This window comes from Phalangium opilio, unplaced genomic scaffold (genome assembly GCF_054372755.1).
Source record: "Phalangium opilio isolate 3A_F unplaced genomic scaffold, DU_Popi_V2 ptg000505l_1, whole genome shotgun sequence".
In the NCBI taxonomy this organism is placed as follows: domain Eukaryota; kingdom Metazoa; phylum Arthropoda; class Arachnida; order Opiliones; family Phalangiidae; genus Phalangium; species Phalangium opilio.
The window spans coordinates 709,498-728,102 of record NW_028324239.1 but is presented as its reverse complement, the minus strand read 5'-3'; the positions used below and the strand labels follow the sequence as shown (position 1 = coordinate 728,102).

General features: G+C 30.5%; 2 non-coding genes and 8 pseudogenes across 2 annotated transcripts; all 10 read left to right on the top strand.

Moving 5' to 3' along the window:
• Positions 1 to 91: 91 nt before the first annotated feature.
• Positions 92 to 194, top strand: LOC149590132 (5S ribosomal RNA; annotated as a pseudogene).
• Positions 195 to 1,489: 1,295 nt separating this feature from the next.
• On the top strand, positions 1,490 to 1,608 carry LOC149590131 (5S ribosomal RNA). The gene has a single exon (XR_016379595.1). It is a non-coding gene; the product is annotated as a 5S ribosomal RNA (ribosomal RNA).
• Positions 1,609 to 1,743: 135 nt separating this feature from the next.
• LOC149590130 (5S ribosomal RNA) lies at positions 1,744 to 1,862 on the top strand (annotated as a pseudogene).
• A 362-nt stretch (positions 1,863 to 2,224) lies between these two features.
• Positions 2,225 to 2,343, top strand: LOC149590129 (5S ribosomal RNA; annotated as a pseudogene).
• A 361-nt stretch (positions 2,344 to 2,704) lies between these two features.
• On the top strand, positions 2,705 to 2,823 carry LOC149590128 (5S ribosomal RNA). The gene has a single exon (XR_016379583.1). It is a non-coding gene; the product is annotated as a 5S ribosomal RNA (ribosomal RNA).
• Positions 2,824 to 2,959: 136 nt separating this feature from the next.
• LOC149590127 (5S ribosomal RNA) lies at positions 2,960 to 3,062 on the top strand (annotated as a pseudogene).
• Positions 3,063 to 3,425: 363 nt separating this feature from the next.
• On the top strand, positions 3,426 to 3,544 carry LOC149590126 (5S ribosomal RNA; annotated as a pseudogene).
• A 137-nt stretch (positions 3,545 to 3,681) lies between these two features.
• Positions 3,682 to 3,784, top strand: LOC149590125 (5S ribosomal RNA; annotated as a pseudogene).
• Positions 3,785 to 4,146: 362 nt separating this feature from the next.
• Positions 4,147 to 4,265, top strand: LOC149590124 (5S ribosomal RNA; annotated as a pseudogene).
• A 137-nt stretch (positions 4,266 to 4,402) lies between these two features.
• On the top strand, positions 4,403 to 4,505 carry LOC149590123 (5S ribosomal RNA; annotated as a pseudogene).
• Positions 4,506 to 18,605: the final 14,100 nt, after the last annotated feature.

The window sequence follows — 18,605 nt, the reverse complement described above, 5'->3', positions numbered from 1 at the left end:
GCAAACATATTTTCTTTTTGTTATTGTTTTAAAAAGATGAAGGTTAATTTGTCTCACTTACTTTAAATTCGAATTTTTAACTAGCACTCTCGGCAACGGCCATATCACGCTGAAAACACCGGTTCTCGTCCGATCACCGAAGTTAAGCAGCGTCGAGCGCAGTCAGTACTTGGGAACACTTCGTGCCGTTGGCTTTTTCCTTTTTGTTTCCTCTTTTAAATTCCACCAGATATGAAAAAAGCAAACATATCTTCTTTTTGATATTGTTTTATAAAGATGAAGGTTAATTAAATTCAAATTATTAACTAGCACTTTCGGCAACGGACATATCACGCTGAAAACACCGGTTCTCGTCCGATCACCGAAGTTAAGCAACGTCGAGCGCAGTCAGCAAAAAAGAGTTCTCAGAAGTATTTATAACGTGAATTGGTTATCACATACAAAAATATTATATGCAAAAAGTAAAACGTTAGACATATTTCAAATTATTAAGTATAATAATCTAATATTTATTCATAAAAATATTAATGGTGTACATAAACTATTTAGTACAACTTCCTCTAACATATTAACAAGAACAAACAATATTTTAGAATGCCACCAATGCAAAACCTCAAAAAAGCTTAACTCAATCTTTTATGCAGGAGTAAAACAATACAACCAAATTTATTTACTTATATGTGATACCAAATCCTTCAATTTAGTTAAAAAAAAACTTAAAATACATATACTTAATGGCAGTGTGTAGCCATCTTTGATCTATTTGTTTATTTATTTTTTATTTATATATTTAGTTATTCCTGATTTTAATTGTTTTATTTAAAGAAAAACCATAGCTCGTTTATATTTTATATTAAACGAAGTAAAAAAGTCTTGTTTTCCAATAGATATTAAACTATATTCATGTACATGCAAAACTTTATTTTAATTTTAATTTATATTTTTTATGTTCATTCTCTTTTAATGTTCTTTATTTCATTTTGTTGTCCAATTGACGTTAATCTTAAAAAATTTAAGGAGGGCAATAAGTCGCTTGAAGACTTGGTCCCTCCCCATGAGCTTTTGTACAAAACTATGACAAATAAACTTTGAAACTTTGAAACTTTGAACACTGCGTGCCGTTGGCTTTTTCAATTTTATTTCCTCTTTTAAATTCCACCAGATATGAAAAAAGCAAACATATCTTCTTTTTGATATTGTTTTATAAAGGTGAAGGTTAATTTGTCTCACTTAATTTAAATTCGAATTATTAAGTAGCACTCTCGGCAACGGCCATATCACGCTGAAAACACCGGTTCTAGTCCAAACACCGAAGTTAAGCAGCGTCGAGCGCAGTCAGTACTGGGAAACACTGCATGACGTTGGCTTTTGCACTTTTATTTCCTCTTTTAAATTCCACCAGATATGAAAAAAGCAAACATATCTTCTTTTTGATATTGTTTTATAAAGATGAAGGTTAATTAAATTCAAATTATTAAATAGCACTCTCGGCAACGGCCATATCACGCTGAAAACACCGGTTCTCGTCCGATCACCGAAGTCAAGCAGCGTCGAGCGCAGTCAGTACTTGGGAGGGAGACCACTTAGGAACACTGCGTGCCGTTGGCTTTTTCACTTTTTTTTCCTCTTTTAAATTCCAATAGATATGAAAAAAACAAACATGTTATCTTTTTGTTATTGTTTTAACAAGATGAAGGTTAATTTCTCTCTTAATTTAAATTCGAATTATTTTCTAGGACTCTCGGCAACGGCCATATCACGCTGAAAACACCGGTTCTCGTCCGAACACCGAAGTTAAGCAGCGTCGAGCGCAGTCAATACTTGGGAAAGAGACCACTTAGGAACAATGCGTGCCGTTGGCGTTTTCACTTTTTTTTCCTCTTTTAAATTTTAATAGATATGAAAAAAGCAAACATGTTATCTTTTTGTTATTGTTTTAAAAAGATGAAGGTTAATTTGTCTCACTTAATTTAAATTCGAATTATAAACTAGCACTCTCGGCAACGGCCATATCACGCTGAAAACACCGGTTCTAGTCCAAACACCGAAGTTAAGCAGCGTCGAGCGCAGTCAGTACTGGGAAACACTGCGTGACGTTGGCTTTTGCACTTTTATTTCCTCTTTTAAATTCCACCAGATATGAAAAAAGCAAACATATCTTCTTTTTGATATTGTTTTATAAAGGTGAAGGTTAATTAAATTCAAATTATTAAATAGCACTCTCGGCAACGGCCATATCACGCTGAAATCACCGGTTCTCGTCCGATCACCGAAGTTAAGCAGCGTCGAGCGCAGTCAGTACTTGGGAGGGAGACCACTTAGGAACAATGCGTGCCGTTGGCTTTTTCACTTTTTTTCCTCTTTTAAATTTTAATAGATATGAAAAAAGCAAACATGTTATCTTTTTGTTATTGTTTTCAAAAGATGAAGGTTAATTTGTCTCACTTAATTTAAATTCGAATTATTAAGTAGCACTCTCGGCAACGGTCATATCACGCTGAAAACACCGGTTCTAGTCCAAACACCGAAGTTAAGCAGCGTCGAGCGCAGTCAGTACTGGGAAACACTGCATGACGTTGGCTTTTGCACTTTTATTTCCTCTTTTAAATTCCACCAGATATGAAAAAAGCAAACATATCTTCTTTTTGATATTGTTTTATAAAGATGAAGGTTAATTAAATTCAAATTATTAAATAGCACTCTCGGCAACGGCCATATCACGCTGAAAACACCGGTTCTCGTCCGATCACCGAAGTCAAGCAGCGTCGAGCGCAGTCAGTACTTGGGAGGGAGACCACTTAGGAACAATGCGTGCCGTTGGCTTTTTCACTTTTTTTCCTCTTTTAAATTTTAATAGATAAGAAAAAAGCAAACATGTTTTCTTTTTGATATTGTTTTAATAAGATGAAGGTTAATTTGTCTCACTTTATTTAAATTCGAATTATTAACTAGCACTCTCCGCAACGGCCATATCACACTGAAAACACCGGTTCTCGTCCGATCACCGAAGCTAAGCAGCGTCGAGCGCAGTCAGTACTTCGGAACACTGCGTGCCGTTGGCTTTTTCACTTTTTTTTCCTCTTTTAAATTCCAATAGATATGAAAAAAAGCAAACATATTTTATTTATGTTATTGTTTTAAAAAGATGAGGGTTAATTTGTCTCACTTAATTTAAATTCGAATTATTATCTCACACTCTCGGCAACGGCCATATCAAGCTGAAAGCACCGGTTCTCGTCCGATCACCGAAGTTAAGCAGCGTCGAGCGCAGTCAGTACTTGGAAACACTGCGTGACGTTGGCTATTGCACTTTTATTTCCTCTTTTAAATTCCACCAGATATGAAAAAAGCAAACATATTTTCTTTTTGATATTGTTTTATAAAGATGAAGGTTAATTAAATTCAAATTATTATATAGCACTCTCGACAACGGCCATATCACGCTGTAAACAGCGGTTCTCGTTCGATCACCGAAATTAAGCAGCGTCGAGCGCAGTCAGTACTTGGGAGGGAGACCACTTAGCAACACTGCGTGCCGTTGGCTTTTTCACTTTTTTTTCCACTTTTAAGTTTTAATAGATATGAAAAAAGCAAACATGTTTTCTTTTTGTTAGTGTTTTAAAAAGATGAAGGTTAATTTGTCTCACTTAACTTAAATTCGAATTATTAACTAGCACTCTCGGCAACGGCCATATCACGCTGAAAACACCGGTTCTCGTCCGATCACCGAAGTTAAGCAACGTCGAGCGCAGTCAGTACTTGGGAACACTGCGTGCCGTTGGCTTTTTCACTTTTATTTCCTCTTTTAAATTCCACCAGATATGAAAAAAGCAAACATATCTTCTTTTTGATATTGTTTTATAAAGATGAGGGTTAATTTGTCTCACTTAATTTAAATTCGAATTATTATCTCACACTCTCGGCAACGGCCATATCAAGCTGAAAGCACCGGTTCTCGTCCGATCACCGAAGTTAAGCAGCGTCGAGCGCATTCAGTACTTAGAAACACTGCGTGACGTTGGCTATTGCACTTTTATTTCCTCTTTTAAATTCCACCAGATATGAAAAAAGCAAACATATTTTCTTTTTGATATTGTTTTATAAAGATGAAGGTTAATTAAATTCAAATTATTAAATAGCACTCTCGACAACGGCCATATTACGCTGTAAACAGCGGTTCTCGTTCGATCACCGAAGTTAAGCAGCGTCGAGCGCAGTCAGTACTTGGGAGGGAGACCACTTAGCAACACTGCGTGCCGTTGGCTTTTTCACTTTTTTTTCCACTTTTAAGTTTTAATAGATATGAAAAAAGCAAACATGTTTTCTTTTTGTTAGTGTTTTAAAAAGATGAAGGTTAATTTGTCTCACTTAACTTAAATTCGAATTATTAACTAGCACTCTCGGCAACGGCCATATCACGCTGAAAACACCGGTTCTCGTCCGATCACCGAAGTTAAGCAACGTGGAGCGCAGTCAGTACTTGGGAACACTGCGTGCCGTTGGCTTTTTCACTTTTGTTTCCTCTTTTAAATTCCACCAGATATGAAAAAAGCAAACATATCTTCTTTTTGATATTGTTTTATAAAGATGAAGGTTAATTAAATTCAAATTATTAAATAACACCCTCGGCAACGGCCATATCACGCTGAAAACACCGGTTCTCGTCCGATCACCGAAGTTAAGCAGCGTCGAGCGCAGTCAGTTCCTCTAAAAAATTATAATTTTGCAAGTATAAAAATGTATTTTCTCTAAACCATGTTTCTGTTAAGGCTATTATATCCGGATCTATCTCTTTTGTCGCTAGCGTTGCAATCAGATTTGGTAAATTACATCTTGCGCTTCTGATGTTCGAGTAGATAAATTTCATTTTGGGTTATTATGGATAACAAATATAGAGTATTTTATTGGTATTTAATTTTAGTTCTTTAGAAGAACTTTTTGTTCAAGTTCATTGTAATAATATTTTTCATCACCTTTTTGTAGCATGAAGTGGGAAATAAATTTAGTTTTCTCATCTCCAGGGATTTTACAGAACTGTCTTAAGTGGAATCGAGCAAATTCTTGTTTCGGCGTGAAATCATGTGATATGAATATATTTGATCCTTTTAATTGGTAAGCCTTTTTTAAGATCTCTCTTTTAGTGTCAGCGTCTCCTACACTTAAAACTATCCTACGGATTTCACCACGTCTATATACTTGTGTGGGTCGTATTCTAGTTGGTATGCCCATTAATCCCTTAAAGATATCGTTCACGATATCTGTTAGCTGCTCTCTGGTTTCACCTGGTTTTTCAGGCATACCGGTTAGAACTAAATTATTTCTTCGTTTGTCCAGTTCTATAAGTTCCTGCTTATGTTTTAGCTCATTAATCTCTTTATTTTTTAATTCTAGCTTGTTGTTAATATCAATTACAAAACTATCATAATCAAATCTTATATCCTCTACCATTTCGCATTGCTTTTCAAGTTTCTCTATTCTAGTTTCATGTTCATTAACTTTTCTACATATCTTATCAATTTTTCCATTTGTCTCTTTCATCGCCGTTTTTATGTCATCAACCTTCAACGCTATAGTTTGTACTTCTGACCTAATCTTAGTCCCCATCTTATCTACATCAGTTTTTATCGTTGCCCTCATATCCTTCATTTCTCTAAGTATATCACTTAGTGAGGCTTCCATTTTAGTATTTATTGCCAGTGAGCGCGGTCGTTTGGGTGGATATTGTTTGGTAGTACCAATACGTGTAAAAATTAAGAAGAAATAAAGCGTTATAACTACCTATGAATAGAAGAGAGCAGATTGATTAGTTCGGTTCCTGTTTCCTTGGCTATCTGGCGATCTTCGGATTTCGTTAATCACAGTTTAAGTTCAAGATAAGCGATTTTTTGTTCGACCATAGTTTAGATGCTGTTTTTTGTCCGTTCATTTTTTACCGGTTTCGAAAGCGTTTTTATACGGTTAGCTAATTGTACGTTTTAATGTAATTTTTTATCTCGTTTCTACCGTTTGAGATAACCGTACGCGTTATGTTCTTAAAAAATGAGAACCGAGAGTCATTGAGTCTATAATTCCGCAAAAAAACCGAACACGTTCCGCAGTTCTGTAGATAATTACGTCTTTCTGGGTTACTTGAATTGATGGTGGCGTTGATTTCCGGCGGTGTTGCGGTGCCTTTGTTGGGGTAGTCAGAGGAGACACATCCGATCCGTTTGAGTATCCCTTTTGAACCGAAGTCCTGGCGTATAGTCGTGTCCGTAGCTGGTTTAAGCCGACATTCTTGATAGTAGCACGCCGCAAATTACCGTTGACTCTCCGCACATAACGACATTTTAAGGAAGACTGTCTACTTGATTACGTGTGGTGGAAGTCGTGTCACCTTCTATCCACCTGATTCCCCACTTTGCTAGTCAGTAGAGATATATCTATGAATAGAAGAGAGCAGATTGATTAGTTCGGTTCCTGTTTCCTTGGCTACACTTTTGAATGCCTTTTTTTCTGGGCAAATGTTTGACGCAATTCAGCTTATTTACCTATACAATACTCATTAAAAGTGATTTCATCTCGATTGATCAATAAATAAAAATGTACCTCGATTTTTAATAAAATTTTCAAAATCGACGTTTCTCGACCAGAGAAGCACTTTTTGAGAATTTTTTCACTATTTTCAAATATAACCGCTGAAACCATAGTTTTTGTACGTTCTGCTTTAATTCAAGCAAATGTAACGATATTCATTCAAAAAACTGTTCAAATTCAATTTTCAATAAGAAATCGTTGTCACGGATTTTGTATCTTGAAGAAAAAAAATGCGATTTTTTCGGTACAATTTTGAATGCATTTTCTTCTGGACAAATTTTTGACCGAATTTAGCTTAAATACATATAAAATACTCATTAAAAGTGATTTCATCTCGATTGATCAATAAAAAAAAATGTACCTCGATTTTTTATAACATTTTCAAAATCGACGTTTCTAGGCCAGAGAAGCACATTTTGAGTTTTATTTTCGCTATTTACAAATATAATCACTGAAACCATTAATTTTGTACTTTTTGCTTTAATTCAAGCAAATGTAACAATATTCATTCATAAAACTGTTCAAATTCAATTTTCAATAAGAAATCGTTGTCACGGATTTTGTATCTTGAAGAAAAAAACATGCGATTTTTTCAGTACACTTTTGAATGCATTTTTTTCTGGACAAATGTTTGACCGAATTCAGCTTATTTACCTATACAATACTCATTAAGAGTGGTTTCATCTCGATTGATCAATAAATAAAAATGTACCTCGATTTTTTATAACATTTTCAAAATCAACGTTTCTCGACCAGAGAAGCACATTTTGAGTTTTATTTTCGCTATTTACAAATAAAATCACTGAAACCATTAATTTTGTACTTTTTGCTTTAATTCAAGCAAATGTAACAATATTCATTCATAAAACTGTTCAAATTCAATTTTCAATAAGAAATCGTTGTCACGGATTTTGTATCTTGAAGAAAAAAACATGCGATTTTTTCGGTACACTTTTGAATGCATTTTTTTCTGGAAAAATGTTTGACCGAATTCAGCTTATTTACCTATACAATACTCATTAAAAGTGATTTCATCTCGATTGATCAATAAATAAAAATGTACCTCGATTTTTAATAACATTTTCAAAATCGACGTTTCTCGACCAGAGAAGCACATTTTGAGAATTTTTTCGCTATTTTCAAATATAACCGCCGAAACCATAGTTTTTGTACTTTTTGCTTTAATTCAAGCAAATATAACGATATTCATTCAAAAAACTGTTAAAATTCAATTTTCAATAAGAAATCGTTGTCACGGATTTTGCGTCTTGAAGAAAAAAACATGCGATTTTTTCGGTACAATTTTGAATGCATTTTTTTCTGGACAAATGTTTGACCGAATTCAGCTTATTTACCTATACAATACTCATTAAAAGTGATTTCATCTCGATTGATCAATAAATAAAAATGTACCTCGATTTTTAATAAAATTTTCAAAATCGACGTTTCTCGACCAGAGAAGCACTTTTTGAGAATTTTTTCACTATTTTCAAATATAACCGCTGAAACCATAGTTTTTGTACGTTCTGCTTTAATTCAAGCAAATGTAACGATATTCATTCAAAAAACTGTTCAAATTCAATTTTCAATAAGAAATCGTTGTCACGGATTTTGTATCTTGAAGAAAAAAAATGCGATTTTTTCGGTACAATTTTGAATGCATTTTCTTCTGGACAAATTTTTGACCGAATTTAGCTTAAATACATATAAAATACTCATTAAAAGTGATTTCATCTCGATTGATCAATAAAAAAAAATGTACCTCGATTTTTTATAACATTTTCAAAATCGACGTTTCTAGGCCAGAGAAGCACATTTTGAGTTTTATTTTCGCTATTTACAAATATAATCACTGAAACCATTAATTTTGTACTTTTTGCTTTAATTCAAGCAAATGTAACAATATTCATTCATAAAACTGTTCAAATTCAATTTTCAATAAGAAATCGTTGTCACGGATTTTGTATCTTGAAGAAAAAAACATGCGATTTTTTCAGTACACTTTTGAATGCATTTTTTTCTGGACAAATGTTTGACCGAATTCAGCTTATTTACCTATACAATACTCATTAAGAGTGGTTTCATCTCGATTGATCAATAAATAAAAATGTACCTCGATTTTTTATAACATTTTCAAAATCAACGTTTCTCGACCAGAGAAGCACATTTTGAGTTTTATTTTCGCTATTTACAAATATAATCACTGAAACCATTAATTTTGTACTTTTTGCTTTAATTCAAGCAAATGTAACAATATTCATTCATAAAACTGTTCAAATTCAATTTTCAATAAGAAATCGTTGTCACGGATTTTGTATCTTGAAGAAAAAAACATGCGATTTTTTCGGTACACTTTTGAATGCATTTTTTTCTGGAAAAATGTTTGACCGAATTCAGCTTATTTACCTATACAATACTCATTAAAAGTGATTTCATCTCGATTGATCAATAAATAAAAATGTACCTCGATTTTTAATAACATTTTCAAAATCGACGTTTCTCGACCAGAGAAGCACATTTTGAGAATTTTTTCGCTATTTTCAAATATAACCGCCGAAACCATAGTTTTTGTACTTTTTGCTTTAATTCAAGCAAATATAACGATATTCATTCAAAAAACTGTTAAAATTCAATTTTCAATAAGAAATCGTTGTCACGGATTTTGCGTCTTGAAGAAAAAAACATGCGATTTTTTCGGTACAATTTTGAATGCATTTTTTTCTGGACAAATGTTTGACCGAATTCAGCTTATTTACCTATACAATACTCATTAAAAGTGATTTCATCTCGATTGATCAATAAATAAAAATGTACCTCGATTTTTAATAAAATTTTCAAAATCGACGTTTCTCGACCAGAGAAGCACTTTTTGAGAATTTTTTCACTATTTTCAAATATAACCGCTGAAACCATAGTTTTTGTACGTTCTGCTTTAATTCAAGCAAATGTAACGATATTCATTCAAAAAACTGTTCAAATTCAATTTTCAATAAGAAATCGTTGTCACGGATTTTGTATCTTGAAGAAAAAAAATGCGATTTTTTCGGTACAATTTTGAATGCATTTTCTTCTGGACAAATTTTTGACCGAATTTAGCTTAAATACATATAAAATACTCATTAAAAGTGATTTCATCTCGATTGATCAATAAAAAAAAATGTACCTCGATTTTTTATAACATTTTCAAAATCGACGTTTCTAGGCCAGAGAAGCACATTTTGAGTTTTATTTTCGCTATTTACAAATATAATCACTGAAACCATTAATTTTGTACTTTTTGCTTTAATTCAAGCAAATGTAACAATATTCATTCATAAAACTGTTCAAATTCAATTTTCAATAAGAAATCGTTGTCACGGATTTTGTATCTTGAAGAAAAAAACATGCGATTTTTTCAGTACACTTTTGAATGCATTTTTTTCTGGACAAATGTTTGACCGAATTCAGCTTATTTACCTATACAATACTCATTAAGAGTGGTTTCATCTCGATTGATCAATAAATAAAAATGTACCTCGATTTTTTATAACATTTTCAAAATCAACGTTTCTCGACCAGAGAAGCACATTTTGAGTTTTATTTTCGCTATTTACAAATATAATCACTGAAACCATTAATTTTGTACTTTTTGCTTTAATTCAAGCAAATGTAACAATATTCATTCATAAAACTGTTCAAATTCAATTTTCAATAAGAAATCGTTGTCACGGATTTTGTATCTTGAAGAAAAAAACATGCGATTTTTTCGGTACACTTTTGAATGCATTTTTTTCTGGAAAAATGTTTGACCGAATTCAGCTTATTTACCTATACAATACTCATTAAAAGTGATTTCATCTCGATTGATCAATAAATAAAAATGTACCTCGATTTTTAATAACATTTTCAAAATCGACGTTTCTCGACCAGAGAAGCACATTTTGAGAATTTTTTCGCTATTTTCAAATATAACCGCCGAAACCATAGTTTTTGTACTTTTTGCTTTAATTCAAGCAAATATAACGATATTCATTCAAAAAACTGTTAAAATTCAATTTTCAATAAGAAATCGTTGTCACGGATTTTGCGTCTTGAAGAAAAAAACATGCGATTTTTTCGGTACAATTTTGAATGCATTTTTTTCTGGACAAATGTTTGACCGAATTCAGCTTATTTACCTATACAATACTCATTAAAAGTGATTTCATCTCGATTGATCAATAAATAAAAATGTACCTCGATTTTTAATAACATTTTCAAAATCGACGTTTCTCGACCAGAGAAGCACATTTTGAGAATTTTTTCACTATTTTCAAATATAACCGCCGAAACCATAGTTTTCGTACTTTTTGCTTTAATTCAAGCAAATGTAACGATATTCATTCAAAAAACTGTTCAAATTCAATTTTCAATACGAAATCGTTGTAACGGTTTTTGTATCTTGAAGGTAAAAAACATGCGATTTTTTCGCTACACTTTTGAATGCATTTTTTTCTGGACAAATTTTTGACCGAATTTAGCTTAAATACATATAAAATACACATTAAAAGCGATTTCATCTCGATTGATCAATAAATAAAAATGTACCTCAATTTTTAATAGAATTTTCAAAATCGACGTTTCTCGACCAGAGAAGCACATTTTGAGTTTTTTTTCACTATTTTCAAATATAATCACTGAAACCATTATTTTTGTACTTTTTGCTTTAATTCAAGCAAATGTGACGACATCCATTCAAAAAACTGCTCAAATTCAATTTTCATTAAGAAATCGTTGTCACGGATTTTGTATCTTGAAGAAAAAAACATGCGATTTTTTCGGTACTTTTTTAAATGCAGTTTTTTTCTGGACAAATTTTTGACCGAATTTAGCTTATTTACATATAAAATACTCATTAAAAGTGATTATATCTCGATTGATCAATAAATAAAAATGTACCTCGATTTTTAATTACATTTTCAAAATCGACGTTTCTCGACCAGAGAAGCACTTTTTGAGAATTTTTTCACTATTTTCAAATATAACCGCTGAAACCATAGTTTTTGTACTTTTTGCTTTAATTCAAGCAAATGTAACGATATTCATTCAAAGAACAGTTAAAATTCCAATTTCAATAAGAAATCGTTGTCACGGATTTTGCATCTTGAAGAAAAAAAACATTCCATTTTTTCGGTAAAATTTTGAATGCATTTTTTTCTGGACAAATTTTTGACCGAATTTAGCTTAAATGCACATAAAATACTCATTAAAAGTGATTTCATCTCGATTGATCAATAAATAAAAATGTACCTCGATTTTTAATAGAATTTTCAAAATCGACGTTTCTCGACCAGAGAAGCACATTTTGAGAATTTTTTCACTATTTTCATATATAACCGCTGAAACCATAGTTTTTGTATTTTTGCTTTAATTCAAGCAAATGTAACGATATTCATTCAAAAAACTGTTCAAATTCAATTTTCAATAAGAAATCGTTGTCACGGATTTTGCATCTTGAAGAAAAAAAACATTCCATTTTTTCGGTACAATTTTGAATGCATTTTTTTCTGGACAAATTTTTGACCGAATTTAGCTTAAATGCATATAAAATACTCATTAAAAGCGATTTCATCTCGATTGATCAATAAATAAAAATGTACCTCGATTTTTAATTACATTTTCAAAATCAACGTTTCTCGACCAGAGAAGCACTTTTTGAGAATTTTTTCACTATTTTCAAATATAACCGCTGAAACCATAGTTTTTGTACTTTTTGCTTTAATTCAAGCAAATATAACGATATTCATTCAAAAAACAGTTAAAATTCCAATTTCAATAAGAAATCGTTGTAACGGTTTTTGTATCTTGAAGGTAAAAAACATGCGTTTTTTTCGGTACAATTTTGAATGCATTTTTTTCTGGACAAATATTTGATCGAATTTAGCTTAAATACATATAAAATACTCATTTAAAGCGATTTCATCTCGATTGATCTATAAATAAAAATGTACCTCAATTTTTAATAGAATTTTCAAAATCGACGTTTCTTGACCAGAGAAGCACATTTAGAGTTTTTTTTTCACTATTTTCAAATATAACCGCTGAAACCATAGTTTTTGTACTTTTTGCTTTAATTCAAGCAAATATAACGATATTCATTCAAAAAACTGTTAAAATTCAATTTTCAATAAGAAATCGTTGTCACGGATTTTGCGTCTTGAAGAAAAAAACATGCGATTTTTTCGGTACAATTTTGAATGCATTTTTTTCTGGACAAATGTTTGACCGAATTCAGCTTATTTACCTATACAATACTCATTAAAAGTGATTTCATCTCGATTGATCAATAAATAAAAATGTACCTCGATTTTTAATAACATTTTCAAAATCGACGTTTCTCGACCAGAGAAGCACATTTTGAGAATTTTTTCACTATTTTCAAATATAACCGCCGAAACCATAGTTTTCGTACTTTTTGCTTTAATTCAAGCAAATGTAACGATATTCATTCAAAAAACTGTTCAAATTCAATTTTCAATACGAAATCGTTGTAACGGTTTTTGTATCTTGAAGGTAAAAAACATGCGATTTTTTCGCTACACTTTTGAATGCATTTTTTTCTGGACAAATTTTTGACCGAATTTAGCTTAAATACATATAAAATACACATTAAAAGCGATTTCATCTCGATTGATCAATAAATAAAAATGTACCTCAATTTTTAATAGAATTTTCAAAATCGACGTTTCTCGACCAGAGAAGCACATTTTGAGTTTTTTTTCACTATTTTCAAATATAATCACTGAAACCATTATTTTTGTACTTTTTGCTTTAATTCAAGCAAATGTAACGACATCCATTCAAAAAACTGTTCAAATTCAATTTTCATTAAGAAATCGTTGTCACGGATTTTGTATCTTGAAGAAAAAAACATGCGATTTTTTCGGTACTTTTTTAAATGCAGTTTTTTTCTGGACAAATTTTTGACCGAATTTAGCTTATTTACATATAAAATACTCACTAAAAGTGATTATATCTCGATTGATCAATAAATAAAAATGTACCTCGATTTTTAATTACATTTTCAAAATCGACGTTTCTCGACCAGAGAAGCACTTTTTGAGAATTTTTTCACTATTTTCAAATATAACCGCTGAAACCATAGTTTTTGTACTTTTTGCTTTAATTCAAGCAAATGTAACGATATTCATTCAAAGAACAGTTAAAATTCCAATTTCAATAAGAAATCGTTGTCACGGATTTTGCATCTTGAAGAAAAAAAACATTCCATTTTTTCGGTAAAATTTTGAATGCATTTTTTTCTGGACAAATTTTTGACCGAATTTAGCTTAAATGCACATAAAATACTCATTAAAAGTGATTTCATCTCGATTGATCAATAAATAAAAATGTACCTCGATTTTTAATAGAATTTTCAAAATCGACGTTTCTCGACCAGAGAAGCACATTTTGAGAATTTTTTCACTATTTTCATATATAACCGCTGAAACCATAGTTTTTGTATTTTTGCTTTAATTCAAGCAAATGTAACGATATTCATTCAAAAAACTGTTCAAATTCAATTTTCAATAAGAAATCGTTGTCACGGATTTTGCATCTTGAAGAAAAAAAACATTCCATTTTTTCGGTACAATTTTGAATGCATTTTTTTCTGGACAAATTTTTGACCGAATTTAGCTTAAATGCATATAAAATACTCATTAAAAGCGATTTCATCTCGATTGATCAATAAATAAAAATGTACCTCGATTTTTAATTACATTTTCAAAATCAACGTTTCTCGACCAGAGAAGCACTTTTTGAGAATTTTTTCACTATTTTCAAATATAACCGCTGAAACCATAGTTTTTGTACTTTTTGCTTTAATTCAAGCAAATATAACGATATTCATTCAAAAAACAGTTAAAATTCCAATTTCAATAAGAAATCGTTGTAACGGTTTTTGTATCTTGAAGGTAAAAAACATGCGTTTTTTTCGGTACAATTTTGAATGCATTTTTTTCTGGACAAATATTTGATCGAATTTAGCTTAAATACATATAAAATACTCATTTAAAGCGATTTCATCTCGATTGATCTATAAATAAAAATGTACCTCAATTTTTAATAGAATTTTCAAAATCGACGTTTCTTGACCAGAGAAGCACATTTAGAGTTTTTTTTTCACTATTTTCAAATATAACCGCTGAAACCATAGTTTTTGTACTTTTTGCTTTAATTCAAGCAAATATAACGATATTCATTCAAAAAACAGTTTAAATTCCAATTTCAATAAGAAATCGTTGTCACGGATTTTGCGTCTTGAAGAAAAAAGCATGCGATTTTTTCGGTACAATTTTGAATGCATTTTTTTCTGGACAAATTTTTTACCGAATTTAGCTTAAATACATGTAAAAGACTCATTAAAAAGGATTTCATCTCGATTGATCAATAAATAAAAATATACCTCGATTTTTAATAGAATTTTCAAAATCGACGTTTCTCGACCAGAGAAGCACATTTTGAGTTTTTTTTTACTATATTCAAATATAACCGCTGAAACCATTTTTTTTGGTACTTTTTGCTTTAATTCAAGCAAATGTAACGATATTCATTCAAAAAACTGTTCAAATTCAATTTTCAATAAGAAATCGTTGTCACGGATTTTGTATCTTGAAGAAAAAAAACATGCCATTTTTTCGGTACTCTTTTGAATGCATTTTTTTTCTGGACTAATTTTTTACCGAATTCAGCTTATTTACCTATATAATACTCATTAAAAGTGATTTCATCTCCATTGATCAATAAATAAATAAAAATGTACCTCGATTTTTAATAGAATTTTCAAAATCGACGTTTCTCGACCAGAGAAGCACATTTTGAGAATTTTTTCACTATTTTCAAATATAACCGCTGAAACCATAGTTTTTGTATTTTTGCTTTAATTCAAGCAAATGTAACGATATTCATTCAAAAAACTGTTCAAATTCAATTTTCAATAAGAAATCGTTGTCACGGATTTTGCATCTTGAAGAAAAAAACATTCCATTTTTTCGGTACAATTTTGAATGCATTTTTTTCTGGACAAATTTTTGACCGAATTTAGCTTAAATGCATACAAAATACTCATTAAAAGCGATTTCATCTCGATTGATCAATAAATAAAAATGTACCTCGATTTTTAATTACACTTTCAAAATCAACGTTTCTCGACCAGAGAAGCACTTTTTGAGAATTTTTTCACTATTTTCAAATATAACCGCTGAAACCATAGTTTTTGTACTTTTTGCTTTAATTCAAGCAAATATAACGATATTCATTCAAAAAACAGTTAAAATTCCAATTTCAATAAGAAATCGTTGTAACGGTTTTTGTATCTTGAAGGTAAAAAACATGCGATTTTTTCGGTACAATTTTAAATGCATTTTTTTCTGGACAAATTTTTGACTGAATTTAGCTTAAATACATATAAAATACTCATTAAAAGCGATTTCATCTCGATTGATCAGTAAATAAAAATGTACCTCGATTTTTAATTACATTTTCAAAATCGACGTTTCTCGACCAGAGAAGCACTTTTTGAGAATTTTTTCACTATTTTCAAATATAATCGCTGAAACCATAGTTTTTGTACTTTTTGATTTAATTCAAGCAAATGTAACGATATTCATTCAAAAATCAATTAAAATTCCAATTTCAATAAGAAATCGTTGTCACGGATTTTGCATCTTGAAGAAAAAAAACATTCCATTTTTTCGGTAAAATTTTGAATGCATTTTTTTCTGGACAAATTTTTGACCGAATTTAGCTTAAGTGCATTTAAAATACTCATTAAAAGTGATTTCATCTCGATTGATCAATAAATAAAAATGTACCTCGATTTTTAATAGAATTTTCAAAATCGACGTTTCTCGACCGGAGAAGCACATTTTGAGAATTTTTTCACTATTTTCAAATATAACCGCTGAAACCATAGTTTTTGTATTTTTGCTTTAATTCAAGCAAATGTAACGATATTCATTCAAAAAACTGTTCAAATTCAATTTTCAATAAGAAATCGTTGTCACGGATTTTGCATCTTGAAGAAAAAAACATTCCATTTTTTCGGTGAAATTTTGAATGCATTTTTTTCTGGACAAATTTTTGACCGAATTTAGCTTAAATGCATATAGAATACTCATTAAAAGCGATTTCATCTCGATTGATCAATAAATAAAAATGTACCTCGATTTTTAATTACATTTTCAAAATCAACGTTTCTCGACCAGAGAAGCACATTTTGAGAATTTTTTCACTATTTTCAAATATAACCGCCGAAACCATAGTTTTCGTACTTTTTGCTTTAATTCAAGCAAATGTAACGATATTCATTTAAAAAACTGTTCAAATTCAATTTTCAATACGAAATCGTTGTAACGGTTTTTGTATCTTGAAGGTAAAAAACATGCGATTTTTTCGCTACACTTTTGAATGCATTTTTTTCTGGACAAATTTTTGACCGAATTTAGCTTAAATACATATAAAATACACATTAAAAGCGATTTCATCTCGATTGATCAATAAATAAAAATGTACCTCAATTTTTAATAGAATTTTCAAAATCGACGTTTCTCGACCAGAGAAGCACATTTTGAGTTTTTTTTCACTATTTTCAAATATAATCACTGAAACCATTATTTTTGTACTTTTTGCTTTAATTCAAGCAAATGTAACGACATCCATTCAAAAAACTGTTCAAATTCAATTTTCATTAAGAAATCGTTGTCACGGATTTTGTATCTTGAAGAAAAAAACATGCGATTTTTTCGGTACTTTTTTGAATGCAGTTTTTTTCTGGACAAATTTTTGACCGAATTTAGCTTATTTACATATAAAATACTCATTAAAAGTGATTATATCTCGATTGATCAATAAATAAAAATGTACCTCGATTTTTAATTACATTTTCAAAATCGACGTTTCTCGACCAGAGAAGCACTTTTTGAGAATTTTTTCACTATTTTCAAATATAACCGCTGAAACCATAGTTTTTGTACTTTTTGCTTTAATTCAAGCAAATGTAACGATATTCATTCAAAGAACAGTTAAAATTCCAATTTCAATAAGAAATCGTTGTCACGGATTTTGCATCTTGAAGAAAAAAAACATTCCATTTTTTCGGTAAAATTTTGAATGCATTTTTTTCTGGACAAATTTTTGACCGAATTTAGCTTAAATGCACATAAAATACTCATTAAAAGTGATTTCATCTCGATTGATCAATAAATAAAAATGTACCTCGATTTTTAATAGAATTTTCAAAATCGACGTTTCTCGACCAGAGAAGCACATTTTGAGTTTTTTTTTACTATATTCAAATATAACCGCTGAAACCATTTTTTTGGTACTTTTTGCTTTAATTCAAGCAAATGTAACGATATTCATTCAAAAAACTGTTCAAATTCAATTTTCAATAAGAAATCGTTGTCACGGATTTTGTATCTTGAAGAAAAAAAACATGCCATTTTTTCGGTACTCTTTTGAATGCATTTTTTTTCTGGACTAATTTTTTACCGAATTCAGCTTATTTACCTATATAATACTCATTAAAAGTGATTTCATCTCGATTGATCAATAAATAAATAAAAATGTACCTCGATTTTTAATAGAATTTTCAAAATCGACGTTTCTCGACCAGAGAAGCACATTTTGAGAATTGTTTCACTATTTTCAAATATAACCGCTGAAACCATAGTTTTTGTATTTTTGCTTTAATTCAAGCAAATGTAACGATATTCATTCAAAAAACTGTTCAAATTCAATTTTCAATAAGAAATCGTTGTCACGGATTTTGCATCTTGAAGAAAAAAACATTCCATTTTTTCGGTACAATTTTGAATGCATTTTTTTCTGGACAAATTTTTGACCGAATTTAGCTTAAATGCATACAAAATACTCATTAAAAGCGATTTCATCTCGATTGATCAATAAATAAAAATGTACCTCGATTTTTAATTACACTTTCAAAATCAACGTTTCTCGACCAGAGAAGCACTTTTTGAGAATTTTTTCACTATTTTCAAATATAACCG